Source organism: Ictidomys tridecemlineatus, chromosome 8 (assembly GCF_052094955.1).
Source record: "Ictidomys tridecemlineatus isolate mIctTri1 chromosome 8, mIctTri1.hap1, whole genome shotgun sequence".
Taxonomy (NCBI): Eukaryota; Metazoa; Chordata; class Mammalia; order Rodentia; family Sciuridae; genus Ictidomys; species Ictidomys tridecemlineatus.
The window spans coordinates 30,020,282-30,040,782 of NC_135484.1; the positions used below are offsets into that span (position 1 = coordinate 30,020,282).

The following is a 20,501-nucleotide window of genomic DNA, read 5'->3' on the forward strand; positions in this document are numbered from 1 at the left end:
AAATTTTAAACAAGTCAAGGGTCTCAACCAGGTTTGTGTTATCACATCTGGCCATTCTTTGCATTAAAAAGGTCATTCTCAGTGTCTTGCAATGTGTACTTCTTGGGCACCCGAAACATCAATAACAAAACAAGACTCAAACAAAGAACACAGAGAGCAAAGAATAGCGATAAAATATACTTTTATCTCTAAAATGTGTTTTTAACATTTCGGATTCATGGATTCCTCAGAAAATCAAGTGAAAACTATAGAGCCCTTTCCAGAGAAACACACATGCAATTGAAAATCTAAATATGATAAGGTTCATTGTGCTTCTAGTTTCATAGATCACAGCTTAGAAAATCCTGTGAAAACCAATATATTTTACATATAGATATATATACAAAGATATGTACATGTATTATACCATATAGCATATATATATGTGTGTGCATATGTATGTGTGTGTGTGTGTGTGTGTGTGTGTGTGTTCCTTTGAAATCACCCAAGTAGTAGTTTTTTGAGCTTGTTCATCTTGGTTATTTCTATTTAAGGGTTTGTCTAGTTCCATAGAATTCCATAGTGCATAGGTACTATATCACAGAACATAAGATAGAGTTACTGGCCGAAATCAATATTTTAATGAAGTAAAAAAGCATGTTTCAAACAATGAAACTACAGGTAGTCTATTCAACTGGGTGAGATCATATTACTCAAAATTTTTTATAGTGAGGTTTGAACTTAGGGGTGCTTAACCACTGAATAACATTCCCAGCCCTTTGTACTTTTTTATTTTGCCAAGTTTTTAGGGCTTCACTAAGTTGATGAGGCTGGTTTTTGAACTTGTGTTCCTCCTGCCTCAGCCTTTCAAATTGCTGGGATTATAAGTTTGCACCACTGCATCTGGCTTACCTTTGTCCTTTTAAATATATATATATATATATATATATATATATATATATATTTTACTTCAAATGTTCATGAGATGCCAATTTTCTAGGTAAATCTATAAAGAATAGATATTAGGTTGATTATGGTATCAGCAACATTTATTTCAAAACACTTCTGATTTTTCTTCTGATTCTTTCTTTGGACTCAGAATAAATTTAGAAGCCTGTGTATAATTCTACAATTACTTAGAAATGTCATAGTGTTTTCATAATTTCCGAGTATGTGGGGCTTTTATATATTTCTTTTTTGTTATTGTTTTCTACTTTAATTCCATTATTGCCAGTAAACATCTGTTTATGTTCTGACAATTACTGAGACTGAAGTATTGAAATCTCCAAATATAAGCATTGTATTAGGTTGAATTGTGTCTTTTCAAAATCCAAGATCTATATATGTGATTTTATTTAAACATGGAGTCTTTGCAGGTATAGTGAGGTTAAGATAAAGTCAGAATGGATTAGGATGGGCCTTAAATCAAGTATTGGTATTCCTATAAGAAGAGGGAAATTCAAACATGAAGAAGGTCACATGAAGACAGAGACTGAGACTGGACTTATGACACTAGCCAGGGACTGAAGGACAGCCAGCCACCCCCAGAAGTTGGAATAAGTAAGGAAGATCCTTTCCTAGGTTTTTAAGAAAGAATAGCCTTGACCACACCTTAACTGTAGCCTTCTGTTCTCCAGAACTGCATGACAACAAATTTCCAAAATATCAGGGGGAAAAGAGAAGTTAGGTTATGACAATTCTTTTTTGCTTTTTTTTTAAAACATTAACAGGTTTAAACTTTATTTTAAAATTTTAATTTATTATTAAATAATAATAAATTAAAGTGCTCTACCACTAAGTTACACTCCCAATCCCCTAAACTTTTTTTTTTAATAACAAAAATACTCTACCATGTTTCTCTTAACAATCAAGGAGTAGATGCTTAAGCTAGCTTAATCTTATTAGTTGTATGTATAATGGGTAAGAGTATAAGATTTTCACCAAGGTAGTAAATATTTGTTGCTTTTGCAATTATAAGTCAAATTCAAATAAACAAACATACATGTGGAAACCCTGCCCAAATCTCGACCTATGTCATTATTTATCAAACATCAGTAGACACTGTCCATGTTGCATCTTTGCAGGATTCAAACGCGAGTTAAAGCAACCCTGGTCTCAAGGAGCTCTCTGCATAGTGTAGGGAAAGAGCTATACAACCAGGATGCTATTCAGAACATAAGCCGTTGGTACCACTAAAGGTAAGCAGTGTGATGTTTGGAAAATCCTTTCCAGTCGTTTCTTTATTGGCTTTTTTTTTTTTTTCTCTTTCTGCTCTCTTTGACCATTTTTAGTGAATCTCAAAGGGGCAGCAGGAAACTACCTAGAAAGTCTGTGTGTGGGAGGAACATCAATAAGAAAGCAACAAGAAGGGGGAAATCAGCCCCTTCTAACCGTGGAGGGTAACAAACCCAAGAAGCGGATGAAGGATGTAATAAAGTAGGACACCTGCGTCTCCCATCGTCTCTCCCTGGGTAAAAATCCAAATCTCCTGAGGCAACTGGCTCGAGTCGGGAGCGGAGCACCTGGTGGAGCCTGGGCAGAGCTGGAGCCTGGAGCCCAGAGGATCACGCGCTCCCATTCAGCCCGGTGGGGTTGGGGATGAGCACACCGAGCACATCGTGAAGGGACAAGGGCCAAAGGCAACCCAAAGACTTGGGGCAGAGATCCTGGACAGCTCCTTCCTTGACAAATCCAAATCACACCCAGTTCCCTGCAAGCGACTCACGAGTCCTTCGTAGAAGTGGCGCCCTCTGGAGGACAAGAATAGAGGGGTGGGACTGGAAGACAGCAAAACAGAAATAAGAGCTTCTGAGTATTTACCCCAAAGAGACCACTCCAAGTAAAAGGCAGGGAGAAATTGCAAATTGTACGCAAGCTAAAGTCGATGCCACTCCAACTTTCGCACACCTCACTTCCAACTACCCTGCAGGGTGGAGATGTATTTTGGAGAAATAAAGCAGATGGATTGTTTAAGTGGTCCCAAAGAAGCTGCATTTTCTTCACAAGTGTTTTTGTGAACACTTTGGAAGCAAAGACTGCTCCTTGCCATGACATGTTTTAATTTCTACTTCCCAGTTATCCCCGCATGAACAAGGCAAAAAAGAATTAGTCTAAGGGAAAGTATCCCTTCTTATTGTCATCTGAGCATAACCCAATTTCTGGACATTTGTATTTTATTATTCTAATCATTCCACGTTGCCTAATAAAGATCAGAATGTCACTTTTTTTTTTTTGCCTTTGCTTACCTCTTTTGATGGTTTGATGGTTCCCTTTAAAAGAAAGCAGAAACGTGTAACTGATCTATAGTATAATTGATCACCACCAGAGGACATGTCAGCAAGGGCGCATTTTAGAGCATGGGCTTTGTGGAGCCAGAGATAGAGATGGATACCTCAACAGATAGGTTTTTCAGGGCACTGGCTAAGCAGAGCACTCAAATGAATATGAAAAGAAAGGAAGAAAACAAATCATGGGGAGGTGGCAAGTCTGGGGAGGAGCCACCCTCATTTCATGGTAGGTGTAACTTTTGAATTGTTTGAAAGTGCAGCCTATTTGGGATTTAACCTTATTTTTATTTAAAATTTTAAAAAATGACCTTAAAATCAGATAGGAAATTATCCTCACTTACTATCACTTTTTTAAATTTGTGCTATTCTACACAAGGCCAGGCAATTCTCTCAGATGGAATGGTCACTAAACATTGAGGATGCAGATTTGGATTTAAACATTTCTTTCTTTCAGGACACAGTGAAAGAAGTAAGAAAGTCATCAGAATCAAAATGGTGTTGCTGATGTCATCCCAACAAGAAAACCAACTAAAGTAATACAGTGTAGACCACTGAGGGAAGGGTTCACATGCCTGGTGGCCGGTCAGTACTTATCACAAAAGACTCTCCCAGAACAAGAAGCTTGCACAGAGGTCACTACAGTTTTCTACAAAAACAAGGACATCTGCCCAGCAGTGTTCTGTTCAACCCTTGGCTGATACTACTCTTGTTATTTGTTATTGTTACAAAGGATTAAAGTTTCAACATATCTGTTGTAATCCTCCTCCTTTTTGTCTTTAAAAACTTTTCCTTACCTCCACTTTTTGGACTATGCCTTTACTATGGCATGTGTATTCTCATTACAATGTTCTGACATTCTCGTCAAAATATTATTCTTTGCAGAATCTCTTTCTGATGACTTTTTTTTTTAATTTAGATTGAGAAGACCAATTTTTATTTTTTACATCCAATGGGTCAGCAACACACAGAGACTTGTCTCAACTTTTTCTTTAAAAAAATGATATGTGTGTGTGTGTATATATATATGTGCATATATATATATAATTTTTTTAATAAGGCAAGGGAGTGTGTATTCATATTGGGATATGTGTATACATGCATGTGTGTGCACTCAAGTACATTGTGGTGTTTCATAGAGTAGAACTCAATTATCTTTGTTAATCCTGAGACATCTAGAGATTATCTATGAATTTATGCTATTCTCTTTTTAAGTGATATACTATAAACTTGTGAAAGGTACCCAATTACCTCAAAACAGCTAGTGAGTAGTAATTGGTAATACTCATAAATAATAGCAGATGACGTGGAAGTGTCTGCCCTGCTGGACACTATGCCAAGCACCCCACTTACATTACTTCACTGGTTTCACCACCCTGATGATACTAGCACATTTCTGGCTTCTGCATGTGCCAGGCACTATGGGAATCACCATGACACGCACTATATATGATTTATTCTTTCAACAACCTTGTGAAATAGAAACTGCTATTAATTTTACTTTGAAAAAGAGAAAACAAGTTTGGGAGGGCTGAAAAATTCACCTAAAGTCCCACTGCTGGTAAGCTGTGGCTCTGGAGTTGAGCAGACAGGTTTATCTTAATCACCTTGTTACTATTAATCACCATTTTATAGAGGAGTTGGTTGACGCTTTTCAGAAATAAGTCAAATCATGTTGCTCTTCTAATCAATACCATCAAGTAATTTCCCATTTCAAAGTCAGGTTCTCTGTTATGAACAAGACCCTCAGTGTCCTAGTTCCCTGTGCCTCTGACATTACCTGTTCCTGTTTTCTGTTCTCTATCAGGCATATGTCTTTTGCTAATCTTTCAATATTCTACATAAGATCCTCCTCTCTCAGGGCCTTTATGCTCACTATTTCTTCCATTGGAAATGATTCCCCCAAGTATCCATCTGCTCCCTCTCCTACCTCCTTAGGTCTGGTGGAATGTCACATCAGGTGATTCCTGACTATTCTATTCCAAGTTGCCACCTTCTCCTCTGCACCCAGTCTTCCTATGCTGCACTCCCTATCCTTCTTCTCTCATTCCTTCCACTGTTTTCTTAAATGTCTATTTATATTTTTAAATTCATCTACTTATTAATAGACATCTCCCCTCTCCTAAGTATAAGCTTCTCTGAAGACGAGTATTTTTTTTTTTAACTTATTTGTTTAAAGCTCCAGCATTTACAACAGAAAATGGCACAGTAATGGGTGCTTAATGAGTATCTGAATGACTGACGAGGGCTTAACAAACTCAACAAGGTCACATAGTTAGTAATAGGTAAAGTGAGCTTAGTCACAAATCCAATATTGAGTTTATCCACACATCAAATGCATGAACTATCTTCTGGGCTCTTCTCCTAAGTCCCTTGGTCTTTAATTATAACAGGCCTGGTGAACATGAATAAACAAACCAAACAGGAAAAAGGCAGCATTTGTTACTGTCTCTTAAAGTGGGATACTTTAAAGTGAGATCAAATCAGAGGCCAGGTCAGGGAAAGGGGACACTGGTCTTTAACAGAAAGGGAGTTGACAAGTGATGAAGTCAGGAATGTGCTGATGTTTCTGGGCTGGCGAAGGGCAAAGTGTGGGAAGGTCCCCGATGAAGGTGGTGCCGGCTTAATTAATTAGGGTGGGATGCCTGCAGTTAAGGGGAGGAAGGAACCCAAAGATTGACTTGGAGTGGACTGGAGTCTCAAGTAGCAGTTACAAAGGATCCTGGAGGCACAGGAAGGATGGGAGAAGTGTTGGGTACAGCTCAATTTGGCTGGTGGCCAAGGAAACATGTCAGATATTAGTGAAAACAGGCCACAGCTGCTGCACTTTACAAGCTACATGGCAGGCCTTCACTTAGCCCTCCCCCAGCCCACCCCATCGTGTGTCCTGGAACAGTTCTTCTCTCCCCACCACAGCCAGTCATAACTCAGTTCTCACTCGAGGGCAAACGAGAAGGCTAGGGGATGCTCAGCCCTTGTGGTTAAAGGAAAAGGTCTCAGCACTGACAAAGCTCAATTTCTCCGGAAACTTAGAATTTACATATTAATGTGCTGAAGTTCCACCCTTGTTGTTCCCAGTTTTAAAAATCAGGCTTATTTTTCTTTAGTCTGACTATATCTAATTTTTAAGACTTTCACAACATATAAAAGTTTATTTATTCCCTTCTCAAAATGCATTGATAAGTTTTTCTGGTTTTGTTTTTTATACCAAGATTAAACCCTGGGACTCTTAACCACTGAAATGAATTACATCCCCAGCCCTTTTTCTTTATTTTTATTTTGAGACAGAGTCTTACTCAGTTGCTTAGAGCCTCACTAAATAACTGAGAGTGGCTTTGAACTTGCAACCCTCTTACCTTAGCCACTGGGATTACAGGCATGCACCACCATGCCTGACATTACGAATATATTGTATATGCTTATATATTTCTTCTTCCTGGAAAAAATTTTTTAGATATTTTAGAATAAAACATATAAAACATAGATGTGTATACATACATGTATATACTCATGTGTGCATGTATACACTATATCTGAGAGTTTAAATACAGAATGAATAAAAACAGTTAAAAGTATTGTTATTCTTAGTAACAATATATTACTGAGAAATACAGTTTGGTTGAATTTCCTAATAGTATCTCTCTCCTTCTCCTTTCTCTACCCCCCTACTGCTACCCCATAAGCTTAGTCAGTGATTAAGTGCTTGGACTTGGAAGCACAGGGGTAGGTTAAACCCAGGCTCTGCCACATAGTAGCTGCATGACAGTGCTCAAATTCTCAAATTATTTAGATTTTATGTTTCTTATTTTTCCTTATCTATAAAATGAGGCCCAAAGGGAAGCCCTTAACAAAGGGCTTTTGTAAATTTAATTGAGTATATATGTATATTTATGAATATATGTATATTTAGCCCTCCTCATATGTAAAAATATATATGTATATTATATAAATATATATGTATATGTGTAATATACATATATATATATTTATACATATATTCAATTAAATTTAGTTAAGGGCTTTTGTGCATACACATATACACACACATAGACACACGCACATATATATTTATGTATATCTATGGTGTATATGTGCACATACATTACATGTTATGCATTTTTTTGATACGGAGAATTGGTATCAAATAACACTCAATATTCAATGTACTATTATTTACAAACACTCTAAATTCTTAAATGATTTTTGTGTGTATTTGGAGCCTCATGTTAGTTGCTTATTGTTTTTTGAGTTCAAAGGTAATAGGAAACTGCTTTCTTACCCTGTTTTATACAGAACTTAGGGAAGAACCCATACAGAGTTACTTTAACACTTTTCGTCATTACGAAAATAATTTGTAATAATTATAATTAAAGTTATAGCCAGTTGATGTTTCTCATTTTTGATGAAAGATGTAAATGTATATGGCCTATAGAGGACTCTTCTATTTAGGGAAATAAAAGTCAATATAAAATTCATATTTTATACATATTCATTCAGGAAATGAATTCCATTACATTTTCCTATTATTACATGTTTTTTTTAATTAATTGGTAGACCTTTATTTTATTTATTTATTTATATGGGGTGCTGAGAATCGAACCCAGTGCCTACATATACCAGATAAGTGCACTACCGCTGAGCCCCAGCTCCAGCCCCTTATTACATGTCTTTGTGTCATTCTTTGATGCTGAGAAGCTTATTTTGACTAGCATGCATCTCATTTGCCTGTTGAAATGGAATAAAGTCCTGATGTCTAAGAACTACACATTGTTTTGGATTGGGAAGGTGGTAGTTTATTGTTTTGGATTGGGAAGGTGGTAGTTTATTGTTTTGGATTGGGAAGGTGGTAGTTTACCAATTTTATTAACTACCATTTTATCAACTACCTAAGAAAGAAGAATAAATCATTTTCTTCCTCAAATTTCTTCTAACATGAATTGACACTTAGCTAAACCAAACTAAGTCTTACATAAGTCATCAATGAATAAATTTACTTCAAGTTGATAATTTTGAGAATTTCATTGTTTAACTTGATGATCACTTGCTTGAACTGAACATTTTTAACAGATTCTTAAAACAAGATGCAGGACACTTTGAAAGGGGTCCATAAGGTAAGTTGAGTGAGGCAAGCCCTGCCCTCATCAAAAAGCAGTTTACTACAAAAGATACAAATAACCTTCCTTTAGTTGTAATAAACATCACACAGCTACAGAATCAGTATGAATATATGACTAGGCAATATTAAAAAGGGAGGGGCTAGTTCTGCTGAAGTATGGGCTATGGGTAGTCTGGAGAAATGAATAGAGGTAACACAACACAACCACAACTCAAGGACAGCCAGAATATTGGGCTTCAGGTCCATGGAAATAACTGTGAAGCAAAAGCACATGTGGCATGGTGAAGATTGGCATGATATGTGACTGGAAAAAAGATAAAGCCTAAAGTAATGGCAGGGAAAATAGAAGTTTTATTTTACAAAAATTTTGAGGTATTATAAACAAGACCTGGTGACTAACATCTGTGAAGGTTTTCAGGAACTAGGAATTCTAGACAATGTGGTTTGGGTTTGTGACATTATCTGAGAAAGGGGACATAACACTATTTTATTATTGTTATTATTATTTTGCTTTGCTTTTGTTTGGCAAAGATGTGTGCATTGCTAATTTGGATTGAGGTATTTTGAGATTGAATATTTTGTTTCCATGCAAGCAAAACTACCTTTGTCCTACATTTCCAGTACTCAATAGTTAGCATTAGCATCCTCTGAATAGATACTTGCATTATATATGCACTATGCTAGACATCTCTTGGCTCACTTTCAATCTTCCACAGAATGTGGTATACCTTCTTCAGAACTCCTGGATTTTACTTGTAGGAAGAAGCAATAGAATTGACTAGCACAACTTAAAAAAAGCAAATACAAAGCTCTTTCCATGATTCAAACAGAACACATATCCAGATACAGTAGCACATTCCGCTGGGTAAGGTATTCCAGGTGAGTATTTTGGCCTTGCAAACTTCCAGATCCCCAAATAAGCAAGAGAATTAGCAAAGGAAAGGAAACTGTGCATTTTAGTAGAGCCAGGAACTTCTCTTAGGTCACAGATAAATTTCTACTCCTGTGAGCTATGTACAAGTCAACGAAAATTTAGCAGAAATACAACTAAACAAAAGCTGAGATTTTAAAAATCACTCAAGAATATGCACATGGCACACTGTTTGGCAGGAAACGCCTGTGAATTTCTTTTTTGCTCTATCTCTTAATATACTCTGTTTAAAAATCAGCTTTGGCAGACAAACAAAAATTCTTTATTAATGGATTCTTGAGAACTTGAACCTATGGTCATAGTTTTCTTCTTAAATCCAATGCCTCAGTTCACCCTGCTGATGGATGGGCTATTATTTTCTCTTTAAAAATAACTTTTTTTTTCACTAAAATAAAAACTGAAAAACATCTAAATTTTTTCCACTTACACTGCAAATACAAAAGTTACATACATTAAATGCATGTTTCAAGAATTTTTTGAAACAGATGAAGGCAAATATTCTTTTAGTTGGTCAATTGTATTTAGATGGCAATGTCAGAATATTTTATGCAAGGTGGGGTGGCACATACCTGTAATTTCAGTGACTGAGGAGGATGAGGTAGGAGGACTGCAAGTTCAAGACCAGCCTCAGCAATTTAGTGAGGGCCTACGCAACTTAGTGAAACCCTATCTCAGAAATAAAAAATAAAATGGGCTAGAATGTAACTCTGTGGTAAAGTGCCTCTGTGTTCAATTTCTAGTATCCCCACCCCAAATATGTATATATATATATTTTAAAATATATATTCTTGTGACTAATATTTAATTGTAGGGAGTAGGTACATTATTTGTACACCCAAGAGATCAATGGATTTCTAAAATTTTGCACTAACTTACTTTTGGTACTGTTGTCATTTATTTGTATATTTTTTCAGGATTAGGATAGAAAATGAAACTTGAATTAATAAAGTTTGTTCCCTCGCTAGGGATAGAGCTCAGTTGGTAGAGTGCTTGACTTGCATGCACAAGGCCTTGGGTTCAATCCCCAGCACCACCAAAAAATAAAAAAGAAATAAATTTTGCTACCTGAATGTAGCTCTAGTGTAAATGTAGAGGTGAGATTTAAATTTCTGTAGTCCACCAACTGGATTTAAAATTTCTAATAATATGTACATTTATATTTATTTATGCCAAACCCTCCAATTACTATGTATAATTGAAAAAGGATTCACATTTAACAGTCATAAATATTTCAAAAATGTCTTTACTGGAAAGAAAGAAATATGGAGCATAATAATTTGATAAATATAGTTTCTTTAAAAGTAGTTAAAACTCTACTTATTTAAAATCACCTATTGCTCCAAGTGTTGGTCTAAAATTTTTTGTGGTTTCCAGAAGAACTGAGTCAGAAAAATTGAGCAGGTCATATCATAAGGGCTCCTCTCAGTTATCTTGCTAATTTTTTTTTTTTTGCATTTAGTCAGAGAATTTAACAATTTTAAGGAAAAAATCAATTAAAATTATTAAAGACTTAAGAGTTTTTTAAAATTTTTAAATATTTGAGGGTTTCATTTAAAAGTAAATTTCAAAAGTATGGCAGAGTTCCTGTTAGTTTTGAATAACTTGATTTCCAATTTTTAAAAATTTGAAATATTAATACAGACCCTAGTAGTAATAAAGTTAGTCATTTAATATTGGCTAAAAACTGCCTGTATATTGCTTTTAATTGATAATTTCACTGTTATTTTTCATGTGGTTGAGGTGACCACTGAGGAATTAATCCTTAACAAGTGGTTGACAAGTGAAATTTTCCTGCACAGGTTCATTCTCCTTTGGTAACATGGCTGGAGACTTCATGTATTTCCAGATAAACAATATTTTTCACTGCAGAGCCTCCTGACTATGTCCTGGAATTTTCTTTCATTTTTCTCCAGTAAAAAGCTTTCATTATCTTTCCCCTTGGTCTTGAATTCTGTTCCTAGATTATCTTTAAAGCAATATACATTAATACACCAATATACCCTGATAAGTAATACTTTCTGGGTTACATCCTTCTACACTGCCAAGCCAAAGACATTCCTGTGGAAAAAATCAGGGGGTCCTTTTTTCAAGGGAAGCTTTTTCAATATTTCTCTAAGTCATACACTTAAGGATCTGCTTGCCCGATTCGCATTTTTATTTCTATAATTCCATCGTTATTTCATATAATCCCATGGTGTTTTTTAAGTCACATGTTGCAGACACACAGGAGTGCTGACTATCCTGGTACTGTCAAACTCTAAGCAGTAGTTTTCAATCGGGTCACTGCTAGGTCTCACTCCCCTGGAGACATCTGATAATTACTGAAGACAGCTTTTGTTCATAACTGTGGAGGGCTACTGGCTGGCACCTTGTGAACAGATGGAGATGCTGTTCGGCATTTTAGAATACAGCATCCTAGAATGCAACCTCCTACAACAGGATTACTCAGCCTCAAATTTGAGTAGGTCTAAGGTTGAGAAATTCTACTCTTGGCAAAATCATTATAGCATGCAAGAAATTAAACGGACCAATAGGCTTTCTTCTTTAAATCTGGAGTCAGAGGCAAAGTGAATTTTTACTTTTTACCAACACTGGTATAGATGTTTATGAAATGGTCCCTTATGCTTTGCTTTGTTAGAGATGAGAAATCATATACAATTTCAAGTTTGGATTTAAATTCATCTGTCTATAATTAATCAAATAAGAAAGTTTGAAGTTTTGCTTGGATCATTAATATTATAGTGTTAATGTTTTGAATGCTTTTTTTTAAAGTGCTATTCAGATTCTCTAATTCTTTTTATTTTCTCTAGTTTGAGACAAATCACTCAGCAATCTCTTTGGGTTTGTGTGAATGCTTAATATATGTTAACGAGTACCATATTTTTAAGTCCGTAAGTTGGACCTTTCTGTGTTTAAGTTCACAGAGTCATTCATTGATTTGTTCATTAAGTAAATATATGTATATTGAGTGCTGAGCGACCCAGACATTGTTGTGTATGATAGACCCACAATAGTGAACAGGGTAGAGTCAGGAAACCTGTGTTCTAGTTCAGTGAGGGGGCAACAAATAAAAACATACCAGAAAATTACAAAGTAACAAATGCTGTGGAAACAAGCTACCAAGAGAGGGAGAGGGTGTCAGAGTGAAGAGGGAGGTGAAACTTTAAACAGAATGGTAATAAAGACTCATTTCAAAGGTGAAGTTTGAACAAACACCTGAAGAAGACAAGGGAAACCAGTTAGAAAAACATAAATGGAGTCTAGGCTGTATAGCAATGAGAGGCAGCAAGATCTATTGATGGACTAGATTTTTTTTTAAAAAGAAGTCAAGAATTTTAGCTGGAGCAACTGGAGGACCAAGGTAGTAGACTGTTTTATTATTTACCAAATATTTTAGTTTCCCTCAGTGTAGGATTCCTTCTTGTGAAAGGATAATATACTTCTGCTCTTGAAAATGGGAGGCCATGTGATTTGCTTGACTAATAAAAGTGGGTAGAAGCTTTAAGCATCAATACTAGATTTTCTGTGTCATTTTTTTTCTGTTAGAAAAAGACTGCTCAGTCATTCTGATTCCTAGGACAAAGATGATGTGGCAACTACAGGATACATAAAGATACACAGCCAGAAATGAACCCTTGCTGTTGAAAGCTGATTTATTACTGTAGCAAAACCCAGCTCAGCCTGACTGATGCTGATATGGTTGGCATCAGCAGAGATGAAAATGTCTGCTATAAAAGAGAATGGTTTTGTTTGTGTAGAGAGAGATCAAGAGTTCAGTTTAGGCATGAGAGATTTGAGATGCCTGTTAGAAATCTAAGCAACACTGTGAAACAGCTAGTTGGATAGAAAGGGTTAGAATTCAAGGAAGTAGTATAAAGATAAATATTTGAGTCACTCGTCTGAGATTGAATGAAGTTCCCATGAGAATGAGTAGATTGAAAAGAGACCCAGGAACTAAATCCTGGACTATTCCACTAACAAATAATACTGAGAATGAGTAGCCATCAAGGCAGGAGGAAGACAAGGAGAACTTGTTAACCTGCTGGCAGAAGGAAAAAAGTATCTCAGGAAAAATTATCTGTGTCATATAGTACTGATAATTCAAGTGAAGTTAAGACTGGGAACTGGCCTTGGAATGTAATGATGTGGAGGTCACTGATAACCACGACTGGAGCAGCTTTGGTAGAGTGGTCTGGAGGAAAGCCTGAATAAAATGGGTTTAAAAGAAAAGGTAGGAGAAGAGTCTGTCAAGTACGGACAACTCCATCAAGGAGTTCTCCTGAAGTGTGGAGCAGAGAAATGATAGCTGTGGAGTGAAATGGAGTCCAGAAGGTTGTGTGTGTGTGTGTGTGTGTGTGTGTGTGTGTGTGTTTGTTTCAGAAAGATCTGTGAAATTATAGCAAATTCATTGATGAATGGAATGATCCAAAGTAAACGGGGACAACTGATGAGGCAAAAGAGAGAAGAGACTTGCTGAAGACATGTAATCTAATTGGCCAGACAATGTAGATTTTGGTACACAAGAGGAGATGTCGGCCTTCAATAGGACTACGTGCAGTTCATTTATGGGAACAGATTGGGAGAAAAAAATATGTGAATACAGATGTAGGTATGTGGGTGGAGGGTGAGAGCTTGTGGAACTAATGATTGCTTTTTATTTTTTTCTGATTGAAATTGGAAACCAGGTCATCCATGAAAAAGGAAGAGGGGGAAAGAGCTACTAAAAATTAGACATAGTTGTCATTTAAAATTCCATATTCAATTGGAAGTAGGGTAGGTGTAGAGTGAAAGAAAGGTACATTTAACCATGTTTGGAGGTTTTTCTTGCAAATCTGAAAACAAAAGAGGATGAAAATTTGAGGCTATAATTTCTTTCTTTCTTTCTTTTTTTTTTTGTATAGGAGATTGAACCCAGGGGAGCTATTTGGAGACAGAGTCTCACTGAATTGCTTAGGGCCCCACTAACTTGCTGAGGCTGGCTTTGAACTTGTGATCCTCCTGTCTCAGCCTCCTAAATTGTTGAGATTCCAGGTGTGTGCCACTGTGCCTGGAAAGGCTATAATTCTAATGACTAGCACAATTTTAGCTGCGTAAGGAGGAAGGTCAGGACTAAGGGAACTGAAAGACAGTGACAAAGTGGTCCTATGAGTGGATTGTTTTTTTTCTGGTACCAATTTCTGTTTTTTTTTTTATTATTTTTCAAATTATTAGTTGTTCAAAATATTACATAGTTCTTGACATATCATATTTCATACATTTGATTCAAGTGGGTTATGAACTCCCATTTTTACCCCGTATACAGATTGCAGAATCACATGGGTTACACATTCACTATTTTACATATTGCCATACTAGTGTCTGTTGTATTCTGCTGCCTTTCCTATCCCCTACTATCCCCCCTCCCCTCCCCTCCTCTCACCTCCCCTCCCCTCCCCTCCCATCTTCTCTCTCTAACCCACTATTGTAATTCATTTCTCTATCTTGTTTTTTTTCCCCTTTCCCCTCACTTCCTCTTATATGTAATTTTTGTATAACAATGAGGGTCTCCTTCCTTTACCATGCAATTTCCCTTCTCTCTTAAACAGGGACGAGAGGGTGGAGGGAAAGAGAGAGAGAAGGGAAATTCTATGAATGGATTTTTGAAATTGAAGTAGAAGAAAGAATAAATGTCAAAATTAGAAGCTGTTGGTTGGAGAATGAGCTGCCTAAAACTGAGATCATAGAAAGGCTGCAGTAGCTGGTAGTGACCAGGTCTAAGGTGTATACAGGAACAATTAGCTAAGTGAAGTACAGGACAAGATCTTGGAAGTTTTTTTGACTCTGAAGTTACTCTAAGTAGTCCATATTCTTAAACATTTCCCCATTTAAACTTTTTAATTAAACTCACTTGTGTTCTATATGGATTTGAATTTACAATTTAGTTAAATTAATGATTGAAGCACAATGAAGAATTATTTTGACTTACTTTATATTTACACAGAATGAAAATTTACGAAGTCAATGAATAAGGAAAGAATTTGGGGATATTATTTTAATAATTGAGAGGTTTTCATATCAAAATAGAGCTAATCATTCATTAACATCTCTGAATTAAACACTTAAACTTGGTAGTTTTTCAGTAGTGACTCCTGTTACCATCACCCATTGAATTATAGGAATTAAGATATGAGTTAATAGTGGTACAATGCCTATTATTGTGGAAATCAGACAGAGACAGGAAATATCTATCGAAAAAGGTGAATATAGTTTATTTTGAACATTGGCACAAGTCCTATTTTATATTTGACAAATCAGAAATTTACGTTAACTTTGAAACATCAGGGCTGCGGGTGAAGTTTGAATGTTTAGGTAAAGCTGGTAGTAAACACTGAACTTACATGAAAAAAAAAAAAAAGAACACAAATAACTAAGCCACTCTGAAATTAAAAATAGGCCTTACAACAAACTAGAAAATAGGGTTGCTGATCCCAACCTCATTGACTTTGTCAGTTTTTTCCATTGACATATAACTCATATGAATTCCATACAACCCCCAATTTTGTCTTCCCAAATGATTTTCAATTAATGAAAATTTGTAAGTTATATCATTTGTCATATAAATTTAACTTGATGCACTAATTTGGAGGATAGTAAATGTCTCTGTGGCAGAAACTATTATTTACTATGTTAGACAGCTCTTTGTCATTAGAACAAATACCAGAGATTATCAGTTTATAACGAGGAAAGGTTTTTTGGTCTCAGTTATGGAGCTTCTAGTCCATGATGAGGCAGACACTTGACATTAGGCCTCTGGTGGGGGTGCTGGATGACCAAGGCAGGGAGCATGAGATAGAGGAAAAACCACTCGCTTTACGGCCAGAAAACAACAGAAAGATGAAGGAAGGGATCAGAGTCCCACAGTCCCTGTGGATGTATGTCCTGGATGATCTCTTGATAGGCCCCACTAGCGCCACCCTGAGGATCAAGTCTATAATAACACATGGGTCTTTGGGAGACATTCAAGACTCAGACTGTAGCATTCAACACTCAATTCCCCTTCCGTTCTTCTTTAATATAGATATATATATTTTAATGTTTTTATCTTCTCACTTTGCAGCTTGGAGTCAAGACTGCATTTTCCAGGCCCAATTACAGCAGATGAGACTATGTGTCCACGTTGGAAAAATTTTGATGCTTCTTCCTAGGAGTTTTCTTTAAAGTACACCTTTCCCTTTTCTCACTTGCTAGTTTCTTGCAACTCACTTGTGATATCTGGAGCTTTAGCAGCCATGTTAGATGATGAGATAAAGGCAGCTGCTGGCACTACACTGGCAAAGGAGAGCTGGAAGTTTCCTGGGTTTCTGAAGCCATAGTGTCAGTGTTTCAAGAACAACATAAAGGAGGAAAAGTTTATTTTGGTCCATGGTTTCAGAGGTTCAGGTCATGATCCACCATCTCTATAGCTCTGGGCCCAAGATGAGGCAGAACATCTTGACAGAAGGGTGGGGCAGAGGAAAGTAGCTCAGACATGACCTCAGGAAAGGGGGAAAGAAAAGTGGGGAGCAGAGAGAAAAATCCTCACACCAGGGACAAAACACAAACTCCAAAGTCATGTCCCCAGGGATCTGCTTCTTCTAGCTACACCCTACATGCCTACAGTTACCACCCAGTTAATCCATATTGGTGGATTAATCCATGAATTAGACATCACTCATATTCTAATCATTTCACCTCTCAACATTCTAGCATTGTCTCACCCATGAGCTTTTGGGGACATCTCATCTCCCAACTATAGCAGTCAGTGCGCACTGCTAGTTTGCTGTCTTCTTTTTCAGAATGGAATTTTTCTGTGTCAATCACTGCTTTCCAGGCCTCTCTTAATTGCAACAACATCCAGTTCCTAATAGATAGAATATCATCCATTCTCCTCCCAACAGCATGGCCTTTTAAGCAACTTTCCTGTTATTGACTGCTCTTCTGATACTTCCTTGTTTCTTTTCCTGGGAAAAGGAAAAAGTTTGCCTTTTCATTCTCAAGGTTTCTAGCCATGTGTGTTGGCTCTAGCTCTGTGACAGTGGTTTGGTCTCATGTTAGGAAGTAATTGCTCGACAGTAGTTCCACATGAGGAAGAGGGTAGGGTAGGGGTTGTAGACCCAGTTCGGGAGTTTTTCCAAACTACACATTCTTCCCTCCATTATCTCTGCACATTCTGATATTCTCCTACCAACTCCCATTTGAGAACCACTTATCTATAGCACATCCGCAAGTTTTTACTTGCTTCCAATTGGCAAAATTTAAACTAATAGTTAAAAAATGACTCAGAAATTTGGTGAGAGAAAAGGCATAGAAGGTTAACAGATATTAGAAAAGAAATATCACATTTTTTCATATTTTGAAACCCAGTTAGTCACACAAAACTTTTTAATTTAAATATATATATATTTTGAATCCTGATTTGAAAAGTTCAGTCAAATATCCACAAGCCACTCTACATATTTTCTCCACTAGGTTCTTCCTAGAATTGCTCTTTCAAGAATATGGGGAGGGAGTGCGTGTGGGGAAGATACTGTGCCATACATCTGTCAAACCACTATTTTTCTTTTTACTATCAAGCTTTCAGGAATATTTATTAAACATTGTGGCATATGTGTTGCTGTGCTAGGCACTATTTGCACTTGCCAATAGCAAAACACAATTATCTCCTGTTTCCATCGAAAGCTCATCCAGTTCTCTGTGGGAGGAACTGGAGTCTTCTTTTTTCCCTCTCTCAGTGGGTGGCCTGTTGATTTGGGCTGACACTGCTCCGGTATGTACTCATTTGGCTAAGCTGTAATTAGACCAAGACTGTGGCATTACTTGCTTTGTCTACAAAACTTGGTGACAGAGAAGACAAAGATTCAATAATGCACACTTGATCTATCGGAAGCAGTAGTAGGGTGATGGGGACAGGGAAGGTCTTTACAAATAAAAACACTCTGAAACAGAAAACTGAAAAGAAAGAAATCAAGATTCTGTGCAACAAGGAAATCATTCAAGCTCGGATGTGTATTAAGGACACTGCAGGTTCTAAAATTGAAAAGAAAGTATATTCTGCTTGTGTGATTGTTCCCTCACCACAGAGAACTCTGAGATCAGGAGGCAAATATACCTGCTGTGCACAGAGCATTGCTGAACATGGTGCCCCCGCACAAAGCGTATGCTTAGGGAGTGTGTATTACTGATTGCTAAAATTGAAAAAGTAAGTAGGGCATTGAGGATGTGTGGCTCAGTGGTTGAGCATGCACTTAGCATGCATGAGGTCCAATTCTTGGCACTCTCTCCACCAAAAAAAAAAAAGAATAGTAGAATTTTTTGTGGTTGTTAAAATGAAAATTTATTCCAGTTTAACTTTGACTATGACTTTGATTTTTAAAATCTTATTTGTGCAATTTATATTTAAGTGTACATAGTCCTATATTCTCACTTGGTCCTATATTCTCATTCTTTTTTAAGTCAGAGGTTTATTATTATGACATTTAGTGTACTAAGCATTTTTCAGTAGATTTGACTTTTCCCTCATTGATGAAGTCTTAAGCTTTAAGTAATGAATTTGACAGAGTAGCTGTGTCACCGAACTCCCTAGGTTTGGCCCCACCTTTGTTTTATCAACCAGGCAAATGCCCAGACTTCACTTCCTATTATCCCTTGGCTTTTTTTTTTTAAGTACTAATTTTTAGTTGTTGATGGACCTTTATTTTATGCATTTATTTATATGTGGTGCTGAAAATTGAACTCAGTGCTTCATACATTTGAGGTAAGTGCTCTATCACTGAACAACAACCCTAGCCCATCGCTTGGCTTTTGACTGACTTGAGTCATATGCAGGCTGGAGATTTTCAGAAGGGTCCTACATATTGGCCTTCAGCTTCAGCCAGCTGCATTCAAATGGTGCTTCATCTCTAGAGGGGACAGCAGAGCCACACATGCTTTGTGGAAAGAGTCTCTCTAGCCTCAAGAGTAGTCCTATACTGTTGCATGTGTGAGAAATGAATTTCCATTGCCTTTAACTCACTAGAACTTTCAGGCCAATTTATTAGAGCAGTTTATCTTAACTCTTACAGCTTTAAATCTTGGTAAAAATTTAATAGTAAAAATCAAGCATTCAACCATCAAAATACATGCTTAAAGTAGAAAGAAATTATTAGGTACTACATGATATGTATTAGGTACTATTAAGTACAAGGCAGTGCTATATTTTATGGCAACTTTCAAAGAAGAGAAACACTGTGAAAAGTGGAGTTTTGGGGTACAAAAAAAAAAACCAGGAAAGTTACTGTATCTTGAGGAAAGGTTTGGATTTCTGGTGCTTTAAAATGACCTGACTCTTCGTCCTGATTTTGCTACTCAAAGAGCTATGTGATGTCAGAAGGTTGGGCTATGATTTTCTCCATCATCAGATGAAAGTTATTAGACTACTGCCACCTCCAAAGAACCTAAATGTAGGGAGGAATCCTAATTTTTGAAGTAAGAGTTGCTGTAGTTGGCCACTTTGAGAGGGTAATTGATTTTCAGTAGCTTTGTCCTATCATAGTTTGACTCTCTTGCTATATAAAAAACTAATGCTTTGTGAATTATAAGTAGAAAAAATTACTTAGCTTGCTTTCGGCCTGTTTGTTTAGTATGTTATTTTTCAATATGTAAAATTAATAGTGCATGGAATCAATGCATTTATTTGTATATTTAACAGCATACTGAATAAATGTTTAGTATGCTATTTTATAAATATTTATAAATAGTAGCATATCATATAAATTTAATAATACCTATAGCATATTGAATAAATATATTTTTCTCAACATTTGGGTCTAGTTCATGAGGAATGAGTTGGATCATCTTCTCTTTAAGGTCCTTTTGTAAAAAATCAAATATATTTTTACAGGAGAAAGTTTACCAAGCACTGGACAAAGAAGAAGAGGAGAGGTTGGTCAGCTCCAAGACCACTACAGCCCAGAAGTCTTTGCTTTTGCAGATGATTTCTTTTTACTGAGTGGCAGTGGTTTTAGGATTTCATATTCATTCTCAATCTTCTCTGCATCCATCCTATTCTGCTGTAACATGCTGGTTCTTTTGCTCTAGGAAATTCTCTGATTTGAGTGCCCAGGACCTAATAGAGCTTCCCTTCTCCATGTAAGTAGGTCTTGTCATGACCCAGCCAGCTGAGTACACAGTGCCT

At 36.6% G+C, this 20,501-nt stretch overlaps 1 long non-coding RNA gene across 1 annotated transcript; it reads left to right on the forward strand.

The window, feature by feature from the left end:
* The first annotated feature begins 1,694 nt into the window (after positions 1–1,694).
* LOC144365854 (uncharacterized) lies at positions 1,695–4,024 on the forward strand. The gene is made up of 2 exons (XR_013424585.1): positions 1,695–2,177; positions 3,721–4,024. It is a non-coding gene; the product is annotated as an uncharacterized LOC144365854 (long non-coding RNA).
* Positions 4,025–20,501: the final 16,477 nt, after the last annotated feature.